The sequence below is a fragment of the Syngnathus typhle genome, linkage group LG18, assembly GCF_033458585.1.
Source record: "Syngnathus typhle isolate RoL2023-S1 ecotype Sweden linkage group LG18, RoL_Styp_1.0, whole genome shotgun sequence".
Lineage (NCBI taxonomy): Eukaryota > Metazoa > Chordata > Actinopteri > Syngnathiformes > Syngnathidae > Syngnathus > Syngnathus typhle.
The window spans coordinates 182,268-194,056 of NC_083755.1; the positions used below are offsets into that span (position 1 = coordinate 182,268).

General features: G+C 39.7%; 1 long non-coding RNA gene across 1 annotated transcript; it reads right to left on the reverse strand.

The window, feature by feature from the left end:
* Positions 1–5,654: 5,654 nt before the first annotated feature.
* On the reverse strand, positions 5,655–7,828 carry LOC133142942 (uncharacterized). Its single transcript, XR_009710318.1, has 3 exons — positions 6,335–7,828; positions 6,160–6,253; positions 5,655–6,037 (listed from the first exon to the last, which is right to left on the reverse strand). It is a non-coding gene; the product is annotated as an uncharacterized LOC133142942 (long non-coding RNA).
* Positions 7,829–11,789: the final 3,961 nt, after the last annotated feature.

Below are 11,789 nucleotides of genomic sequence, written 5' to 3' on the forward strand. Positions count from 1 at the left end.
GTCGAATCGTATGCTTTGCATGTTTGAGTGGGGATTTGGGGAGGTTTCACCAAACATGTGAATGAATGATGGAGTAACCGTAAAGATCTCAAATAGTGATGGTTCGGGTGCGCTTGGTGCCCAGTAGCCCTCACCTTTGGTCCAGTAAGTAAGGTGCACCACTGTAGCAGATGTTTCCATAGTGTAGTGATTATCACGTTTGCCTAACACGCGAAAAGTCCCCAGTTCGAGACTGGGTAGAAACAGCTTCGTTACATTCCGATTGGTAGTGAATATGACATGGACCTGAGGACTGCATTTCAGTGATTATTCTGATATCATAGCCGGTTTGGACGTGTCCTTTCAGGGTCATAATTGTGTGTCTACCGCTGCCAGGCCTAAAAAAAATGGGAACGCCTAAGGGAGTTTCGCCAAGATGAATTAGGAAGAACTTTATGAAATAAAGTTGATGTTGAAACGTAGTTGGACGTAATGTCTGGAATAGGGGTGTAAATCGCGGGTTTTGTCGCGATACGATATAATATCGATATAAAGAACTACGATACGATATTTGCCGATTCTTAAAGCCTGCTGCGATTCATTCACGATATATCGCGATATAGTGCTCTACGATCGATATATATATTTTTTTAATAAAAAATATAGAACAATATCCTGATTTATAACAATTCATACGCCAAATCAACAAGGTACTGCAAACTCTTTATTTAGGAAATTACAAGAGTATTGTAGTATTCAAAGTGCTTACTTTAACACTGAACTTTGATGTCGTGTTTTTTCTTTAAATGTGCGGCGAGATTTGTGCTCCCTGAATATTTGATCACCGCATGGCAGGATTTACAAACTGCACGTGTCTTGTCCGTTGAGCCATCTTTTCTTTGGAATCCAAAGTGCTTCCAAACGAATGACTTGAAGCCTAAAGGAGAGCAAATTTCCCCGTCTTTTTGGACACTAGCCATAGCACCAGCCCAGGAGCCGCGTACTAGTTGTCACCTCCCCTTTCACCTGCGTGCTCTGCTCACAACACAACAACGCCGCGCACTGCTCCCTGCTCCCGGAAAGAGGAAGCAAGCAACAATGAACTGTATTTCAAAATAAAGTCGCGTCTAATGTCCGAGGTCAAACACGGCGATATAAATCGATGTTTACCTTTAGCATCGATGCCAATAAATCGTAGAGCATTATATCGATTAATCGATGTGTATCGATGTATCGTTACACCCCTAGTCTGGAAGCTTGTGTTCAACAGAAGGCTGTTTGGTAACAAAGTCAAAGTCAAATTTATTTATATAGCACATTTCATACACAGAGGCAATTCAAAGTGCTTTACAAAACAAATTATTGAAAGCAGGTGAAGCAAAGCATAGCATTTACCGTATTTTCCGCCCTATAAGGCGCACCTAAAAACCAAGATTTTTATCAAAAGTCGACAGTGCGCCTTATAGTCCGGTGCGCCTTATATATGGATCAAGTGATGAATTTGTTGATCCATACTGCTTGTACACAGTGCTCTGCCAAAATGTTTTAGAACGTTTTAGTACGACTAGTAAATTACAAGGTCGCATCGCTTCCCAACATTACGGTAACTGTAGTCAGGGGGCGTCACCGAATACCTGTTGTACCCGCGAGGCTATTTCATTTCAAAATAGGCTGCTGCGTTAATGTTTCGAGTAAATCTACGGATCGATATGGAAGGGAAACATAGGTAAGTAGTACCAATGCGTTAGATCGAACTTTAGTCAGTTCTGATCATTTTATAAGAGATCGTTTGAGAAACGCGATGTTAGGGTTTGCAGAATATCTTCATCGTATGATTATGTTGGAATGTAACCTGTAATAATTTAACTAGCTTGTCTTGTCTTAACAAAAGTAGTAGACCAAAGTGCTAAGATCTTTTCAACTTATTGACTAGCTGCAGAGGAAGCAATCAAAGTTGCTTTGTTTACAGAACGTCGTAAAAGGTCCTCTGCTATGCTTTGATCAGCAAGGGCCCGTCTTCACCCTATCCTGTGTGTTCCCACACCCCCACTTTCAACCCCACTCTGTTTCTCTCAATAAATAAGCACCTGACGAGGCCTGAGTCAGACTTCATTCGACCATCGCTGTAAGCACAGCGACGAGTGAACTCTCCGCCTGCAGGTGTCTAAAATGACTTGCTTGACTCCTGTGTGGTTCTTGCAAAATAAGTTAGAGTGAGCACCACCCTAACAATATGATAAAACAGGAGGGACATGTCAGGAAACCCGGGACCCTCATACCCGCCATCTGGCTGACGGAGGAGGACGTGCTGTATTGTCGACAAGCCAGCGTCTTTTAGGGGGACCTGGAAAAGAAAGTCCTGGGAAGAGAATTTCTTCGCTGGGCCAGCATCTTAGGTCTGCCTTCATCTGCCAGAGGTGGATTGACAGGTTCCGGCAATGCAACGGACCAGGGGTCAGGTAAGTTAAAAATTGTGTGGTTAAACGCGTAAAAGGTGCACGGGAGATAGCTTGGGTTCAAGTCCCAGGGGAAGAAACAGGCTAAGAAAAGCAGAGCTTCTTTTTTGTTCATCGAAGGAGTGCGTAGATTCTTCTTTGTCTGTTTTTCCAAGCTGAGGGATCTGGCTTGGGTTAGAGTCCCAGTGGAAGGAACGTGCTAAGAAACACGGAGCTTCTTTTTTGTTAGTCAAAGAAGAGTGTAGATTTTTCTTTGTACGTTTTTCCGGCCAAAGAACAGCTTGGGTTCAAGTCCCAGTGGAAGGAACGGGCTAAGAAAAAACAGAGCTTCTTTTTCTTAATTGAAGAAGGGCGTAGATTATTTTTTTTGTCCGTTCTTCCAAGCTGTGTTGGAGGGTTTTACACCCATCCTGGATAGGCTTAGAAATAAAAAGCGTTGGTGTTTGTGTGGTTGAGAGTGCGACTGGAAGGAAAAATTGACTGCAGAGAGAATTTGGTGAAAGGTCAATTTAAACCTGCATTGAGGATCCTCAAAGAAAAGAAAGACAGAATGTAAAAAATTGTATAAATTGTATAAACCTAAAATACCAAATTAAGATGGGAAATAGGAACGGTAGATCTCTAGCTCTTGAAGAGGATGAGAAGTTCATGGCGAGTAAATTTGTTAATTATATGCAATACATGCCGAAGTGGAAGAAAAAGTATGGAGTAGAAGGGAAGTTGAAAGTTGAAGTGTGGAAGATAGTGGTTGATGTTTTGGAGGAGAGTGTAGATAGGATGACAAAGGGACAGAAAAAGAAAAGGAAAGAGAGAGAGTTGAACTGTGCTAGAATGTGGTTCAAAGCTTCACAAGAGAGAAGAGAACAAATTCAAGAGACAAAAAATGGAAAGATAAAAAGTGATGAGACCACCATTCAATTAAGATTTGGAAAAGAATTCTGGGTGCACAGTGGCATCCCATTCAATGATGCAGCTGAGAGTGCATATCTGCAACATCTTAGAAATGCGCTCCTCACTGTTTCACTCCCCGACTTAGGCAACTGGGTGAGAAAACACTTGGTGGAAGCAGACGCTGCTTGTGTTGCGCCGATTGAGAAAAGCAAATGTTCTGATGTATTTTATCTAGATGATGGTAATGATCTAGATGAAGATACAACGGTCTTCTTCCGAGGTTCCCAAACGGGCAGAGGAAGAGTTAGAGACCAACAAGGCCGCCATTCAATTCAAACTCCAGCTCAAATTTGGACTGTTGGAACTGTGGGAAACGGGGACACTTGGCAAGAGAGTGTCGTCGTGTAAAACAATACCAATCAAAGGGTGGAGGAAGAGGCAGAGGAAAAGCCACATTTTCAACATGTCAAGCTTCCCCACCCCGTTTTTGACCGCTCATGCTAATGCAGAGACATTGTATGCTACATTTAATGGAAATTATTGATTGGTTGTGTTGTAAAAATATACAAACTTCTATATGCGAGCTAAATCTGAGAGGTTGAGTTCTTTAAATTTGAAAACAAAGGAAAGATTCTGATTAATTTGCCAGCAGTTTTTTTGTGTTGAGTTTTTTTTTGGATTGGTGGATTGTTCTATCGGGAACCTTGAGTTGGAAATGGTATATGAATGTTGTGTGGAGAGCATGGATGAATTGGGACCAATGTGATAGAAAGACTCCTTTTTGGAGGCTGTGTGTGAGATGCAAATGAGCATTGATGACTGAATGCCCGACTGAAGGGAAAATACAGGTTGAATGGTTGAAGTTGTCGGAGACTGCTATGGACAAGTAGTTGAGCGACTTTGAAGGAAGAATGATTTTGAGTAAGTTAGATGCTAGAAAGGAAAGAAAAAAAACAAATTCAAACAAAAGAAAAATAAAGGTTGCTTTTGACAAGAGTGGCAAAGAACAGACGAAGAACAGTCCTTGACCGGCATTTGCGTTTGGCGGTCGTTGATGTGGTTCCAAGACCTGCGTCTTGTCACAAGACTCTTGTGGTTTGTCATTTGTAACGTTTGGCTGTTGTGATCCTCCCAAACAGACATAAGTGATTTGTGCTTTTGTTGTTTGTTGTAATTGGTTAGTGGGAGGACTGCTGGAGCTTGCTCCTTCGGTGTCTCACCTGTGCCTTCCTGCCTTCCATTGTCTCCACTTAGACTGGACTGTGGAGGGGGGAGTGTGGTATTGTGGTGTGAAAAGGGTGTAGGAGCCGGCTCCTGTGGTGATTGATATTGTAATTTGATTGTGGGGGAGACTGATGTAGGTATGGGGCTCTGGACTCTGCGGGTAGCTGTTTGCTGGGTTGGCGCGGGTGGGGGACGACGGCATTGATTGTCGCGGGTTTTGTCACGATACGATATTATATCGATACTAAGAATCACAATACGATTATTGCCGATATCTTAAAGCCTGCTGCGATTCATTCACGATATATCGCGATATAGTGCTCCACGATCGATATTTTTATTTTTTTTGAATAAAAAATATAGAACAATATCCTGATTTATAACAATTCATACGCAAAATCAACAAGGTACTGCAAAACTCTTTATTTAGGAAATTACATTTAGTAGTATACAAAGTAGATAAAGTGATATGATAAAGTTATGATAAAGTGCATTACTGAACAAAACAAAAACAAGTTCTTTCTTTATAATGAAAGTAGTAAACATTACAACTTGACCATTCAAATGCAAAAAAAAAAAACAATACCAGAGAACTATACATAAATAAAATATGTATGTTGTCATTTAACTCTTCTATGAAACAAAAATAACTTAATTTTATTTATAACTCTTCATATAGAATTTTAACATTACACGGTGTCTACTCTTTGAACTGTTCAATATGGCCAATAATACAACATGTAGTAAAAAATCAAAGGTACTTTGTCACATGTTTGCTTAGTGCATTGAAATTTATGATAAAGTGCATTACTGAACAAAACAAAAACAAGTTCTTTATAATGAAAGTAGTAAACATTACACCTTGAGCACCCAAATGCAAAAAAAAAATTTGCAATACCAGAGAACTATACATAAATAAAATATGTATGTTGTCATTTAACTCTTCTATGAAACAAAAATAACTTAATTTATAACTCTTTATATAGAATTTTAACATTACACGGTGTTTACTCTTTGAACTGTTCAATATGGCCAATAATACATGTAGTAAAAAATCAAAAGTAGTTTGTCACATGTTTGCTTAGTGCATTGAAATTTATTATTATTTATTATTATTAATATTAGTGCGTTCTTTGTTAGGTTCTTCTTCAAGAAAATCAAGTGATCGACATGCTCAGGTGTCAAAACACTACGTTCTGAGCGGACAATGTCACCTGCAGTGCTGAATACACGCTCGGAGGGCACGCTTGTTGCAGGAATACAGAGATAGGTTTTGGCTAGATTTGCAAGGAGGGGAAACTCCATTTCATGACTTCCCCACCATTCTAACAGATTACCTTTGAGTGTTAATAATTCAGTCTCTTTGTATCTATATACTTCCATCTCTGCCAGCTGCTTGGATGTTTTCACGAAGTTGCTGCTCGCAGTGTATGTGTCCCCAAACAGATCCTCCATTGCTTTGTTTTTTTTTGAGACAGGAACATATTCTAAAATGACACAAAAACACAAACATCGCTTTAGGGCTCAGGTTTATAATAATTATGCAGAAAACAAACACCTAATTTCTTATAATAATTAGGTGTTATTTAATTATGCAGAAAATACACACCTGAAGCATGGAGCTCATCATCACATGCCTCTTCAGATGGGTGTGTTGTGTGAGTTTCCTCCATTGCAGTGCCATCATGAGCCTGTGTGTCTTCCTATGAACCGAAAAAAGATGTGCATTGTTAATAATTATCTGGTAATACGTTTATCATGTGCTAGTATTTAATCTTACTTACTTTTTGGTCCCACAAGTGTGCAGCCTCATTTATGATATTCTTGAACATGGCATCCCTCCTCTTTGCACACAAAGGGCAGGGTCTTGAATCTTGCATCAAGGGCAGCTGCAGTGTTTAATACTTCTTGGACATCTGTGTAACGATGCTTGAGCTCTTTGGCCATTGTTTGTTTCATTTCTTTGATCAGTGGCATGTCATCCTCACAGACACTGAAATGTTCAATCAATTTACTTTTCAGTAGAGCAATGACTGAGATAGTTGGTTGTGCCTCCTCACACATTATTGTAGTTGCAGTTTTCACAGGCCTCAGTAACTGTATAATTTCTTCAGCTGTGGATATGTCATCTTCATTTAGTGTTTGTAAATCATTCTTCATGGACTTTCTGATTTTTTGGTCAAGCTGTGCAGCACACACAGCAGCCTGTTGCTCCAAAAAAACGCTCCACCACATCAAACGAGCTGTTCCAACGTGTGATGACATCTTGGATGAGTTTGTGTGGCGGGAGATCAAGTAGTTTTTGCTTCTCTTTTAACACAACATTGGCCAGCGTGCTGCGGTGAAAAAAACTCACAAAACGGCGTACTCTACCTAAAAGACAGGCAGCATCATTGCATTTGAGTCCTTTTTGAGTTGCCAAGTTGATAGTATGTCCAAAACATTTTATGTGCGGTGACAGACGCGCCTCTATTCCTGCTACGGTCATGTTCCTGGCATTGTCAGTTACAAGAGCTGGGTTTTTATCTGCAATGTGCCATTCTTCACATGCTTCGTTTAGGACAGAGGCTAGGTTCGGTCCTGTGTGAGAGTCACTTAAAACGCGAGTCTGAAGCACGTAGTTTTTTATCGTCCATGCTGTATCAATGTAGTGGCAAGTGACCTAATGTAGGCTTCAGTTGAGCGAGAAGTCCATCCATCTGCAGTGATAGCAACCCGTCCTGCTTCCTTTAGTTCGTGTAATACCTCCGCTTTAACACAGGTATATAGACGTGGTACACGTGTTTCACTAAAGTACTGTCTCGATGGTATTGTATATCTGGGCTCTAGCGTATTCATCAACTCGGAAAATCCCTCACCCTCCACGCTACTAAACTGTCTCAAGTCTTTACAAATATGATATGAAATTGCAGCAGTGATGGATTTAGCTCGTTTAGAGTTTTTACTTAGCATTTGGGGGAAAAATGTGTTCACGGAGGGCGTCGTGTCTGTGTTGTTTTCGCGGTCGCTGCTTGAGGGAGAGATGTCGTGTTTTTTTTTTAGATGTGCGGCGAGATTTGTGGTGTTCCCAGAGTATTTTATCACCGCATGGCAGAATTTGCAAACAGCACGCCTCTTGTCCGTTGATCCATCTTTTTTCTGGAATCCGAAGTGCCTCCAAACGAACGATTTTAAGCCTAAGGGGGAGCAAATGTCCTCGTCACTAGCCATAGTAGCACCAGGCCAGGAGCCGCTTACTAGCTATCGCCTCCCCTTTCACGTGCCTGCTCTGCTCACAACACAACTTGCCGCGCCCTGCTTCCGGAAAGAGGAAGCAAGCAACAATGAGCTGGATTTCAAAATAAAGTCGCGTCTAATGTCCGAGGTCAAACACGGCGATATAAATTTATGTTTACGTTTAGCATCGATACCAATATATCGTAGAGCATTATATCGATTAATCGATGTGTATCGATGTATCGTTACACCCCTACTGTCGAACAATGTTGAAACGTGTTGAATTACTTGAAAAATGTACAAAATTTGGAGAATTTGTGGTGAATGTCAAAATTGAAAGTTTGGAATATTTGGTAAGTGGGAAGTTGTGGAATAGGTAGGCAAAAGATGAACAGTTGAAAGTTGGAATGGGTTGAATCGGTTGAAAAATGTAGAAATTAGAATAGAAAAATGAAATTGTGGAGAATTTGGTTGAATTTCAAATTTGGAATTTTTGGTAAGTGGGAAGTTGTGGAATAGGTAGGCAAAAGATGTACAGTTGAAAGTTGGAACGGGTTGAATCAGTTAAAAAATGTAGAAGTTAGAGCGAATGTTGAATCCCCATAGAGAATGAATGGGAAAATAAAATAAAGCAATTGCGCCAAAATCTTTCTAAATTTGGAACGAATAAAAAAAAAATGGCCTCAGGAGGTTCACTTTTGGGGTAAAAATGTTGAAACGGGTTAAATCAGACAAAAAACGATATAGTTAGCGCAAATGTAGCTATTTAGGGCACTTAGTGTTGAAATAAGGTCACTTCCGGTGTGATTCGGGTCATTTTCGGTCTAATTTGGGTCACTTCCGGTTTATTTGGGTCACTTCCGGTTTAATTTAGGTCACTTTTGGTTTAGCTGGGGTCACTTCCGGTTTATTTGGGATCACTTCCGGTACATTTGGGGTCACTTCCGGTTTGATTTGGGGTCACTTCGGGTTACCTGAGGTCACTTCCGGTCTATTTGGGGTCACTTTCGGTTTGATTTGGGGCACTTCCGGTTCATTCTGGGTTCATTGGTGGCACTTCAGGGTCATCCAAGATGGCCGCCACACTGGAATTGGGGGTCAAGAGTTGAATTGTGTAAGCATAGTGGAAGTGGGGGTGAATGGGAGTGAATGTGGGAAGCATAGTGGAAGTGGGGGTGAATGGGAGTGAATGTGGTAAGCATAAGGTGAATAAGGGGAATAAATGTGGAATGGGTTGAATCGGTCGAAAAATGTAGAAATTAGAGTAGAAAAACGAAATCTTAGAGAATTTTGGTTGAATTTCAAATTTGGGAATTTGGAATTTTTGGTAAGTGGGAAGTTGTGGAATAGGTAGGCAAAAGATGAACAGTTGAAAGTTGGAATGGGTTGAATCGGTTGAAAAATATAGAAATTAGAGTGGAATAACGGAATTTGACAGAATTTTGGTTGAATTTCAAATTTGAAAATTTGGAATTTTTGGTAAGTGGGAAGTTGTGGAATAGGTAGGCAAAAGATGAACAGTTGAAAGTTGGAATGGGTTGAACCGGTTGAAAAATGTAGAAGTTAGAGGTGAAAAACGAAATTTTGTGAAATGTCGAATGTGCCATTAAGAATGGATGGGGAAAAATTTGTCGGAATTTTGGGAATTTTGCGGAATCGGAAAATTTTCGGAATGTGAAAAATGGAAGCCACCCTTTCCTGAATATTTGGAATACGTGAAAAGTGGAATGGAGTGAATCGGATGAATTTTGTGAAAGAAGAAGCGGGACAGAAAAGTGAGGAGAATGAAATAGAAGAACTAGAATTTTGCAATTTCTGGAGAAATTGCGTGTGAAGGCGAAATGTATGAATAACTTTTTTGGGGAATGCTGCTGAAATGAGTTGAATTACTTGAGAAATAAAGAAAATGTGGAGAAATTGTGGTGAATTTCAAAATGGAAATTTTGGAATATTTGGTAAGTGGGAAGTTGTGGAATAAGTAGGGAAACGAACAGTTTGGGTTGGAATGGGTTGAATTAGTTGAAAAATGTAGAAATTAGAGTAGAAAAATGAAATTTTGGAGAATTTGGTTGAATTTCAAAATTGGAATTTTTGGTAAGTGGGAAGTTGCGGAATAGGTAGGCAAGTGATGAACAGTTGAAAGTTGGAATGGGTTGAATCGTCTGCAAAATGTAGAAATTAGAGTAGGAAAAGTAAATTGTAGAGAATTATGTTGAAGTTCAAATTTGAAAATTTGGAATTTTTGGTAAGTGGGAAGTTGTGGAATCGGTAGGCAAAAGATGAACAGTTGAAAGTTGGAATGTGTTGAATCGGTTGAAAAATGTAGAAATTTTTTGTGGAAAATAAGGATGCTGAGGACAAAAATACTGCTGCTTTGACGTTGGGGATGTCTGGATAATCTGCAGTAAAATCGGAAACACCAAAAATAAATCCTCTATCCACATTAAAAATAAAATAACAGTTTATTTAAAAGTTGACAGAATTACATTGCATGTCCAATGAAAAAATATGCACATCTCTTAAAACTAGTTACAAATGTAAGGCTGTGTGTGCAATTGTTACAGACAGAAATGATGAAGACAGCTCATCCGCTGTGCAACATTTATTTTCAGCGCCCTCTACTGGCGAAAATCCATATTGCACTTAGGCGCATGTGTTTCTTCCATAGAAAAAAAAACTTCCTATAAACCTAAAGTTCTGGGGAGGCAAGTGCCACATAATGTTGATCTTTTATTTATCAATGTATGCAAACGAATGGTTTTTGTGTATTATCTATCCATTTACCTGGTCGTTTATTACACCCAAAATCTAATATAGCTTTTTCTATACGATGGACATCCATTGTACATTCTCATATTAACCTTGAGAGGGTTTAAAAAAATATTTACGTACCATCTTTGTCGTTGCCTGATGGATCTGTCCATGCTTAGTTGTGCGTTTTTTCGTTCGTGTCCACCGTATTGCTTAAGGTGAGTCAGTTCCACATGGACTATGGAAAATGTGAGTCGGCAGACAGTGCATATTTTCCTCACACTTTTTGACAAATCTATTTTCTGCTTCACTGTCCACTCGGCAAGTTTGAAACTTGTGTGCTTCTTTTTAGTAATACTTACCCCCTTGCGGTCGCAGTAACTGCCTGGAACGCGTCCATGCTGCTGAGTTAACTTCTGCATGCTGCTGAGTTAACTTCTGCAATCTACTTTGTGGTGCCACCGCACATGAGATGATCGCATTCCGTATTGTTTTCTATGTTCTTTGGACAGCGGGCCAAAGAACACTACCGTAAATTCTATCTATCAATCTAGAATGGGAATACATGCGACATCTGAGCAACATTTTCAAAATAAACCATAGTATTCCAGAATACTAAAATAAAGACAGCAGAAGTTACAAATATCCCAAAATAAGACATGGGTAAAATACAATTACTATAGATTAAAATCATATACTATACATTAATACCATTAACTACACATTGAAACAATATATTTGCGACTGTATTTGCTATAAACAAAATAATAAACTGGGTCACCTAAATCGGCGGATGACGTTGCTCTCTCTCTCTCTCTCTCTCTCTCTCTCTGTCTCTCACGTGTAACGTCAGTGTTCCAACTTGGTGTCGTTGAGCCATGCCAGCATCTCTGGTTGCAGGTCGAAGAGGCCGGCCTCTGAGGGTGGTCTCTATAGGGGGCAGCTTGGCGATCGGACAATAATGGGTGATAATTAGAATAAATACGGTAATTTAATAAAACGGGTGCCTTAAACCCACGGAAGACTTTGCTGGTAATGTTTTATACAGCCACTAAGTGTCAGTGTCGAGCGACTGAATCAAGATAGTATTTGCAATAGAAATATAATAAAACTAGGTCACTTAAATAGGCGGATGACTTTGCTGGTAATGATTTTCAACATCCACCAGTTGCTGAGCGACACAATAATAATTGATCATAATTAAAAAAAAACAGTTGGAAAAATATGGGGAGAAGAAAAATTAAAGTATCTATTGAATTGATACAACTAATA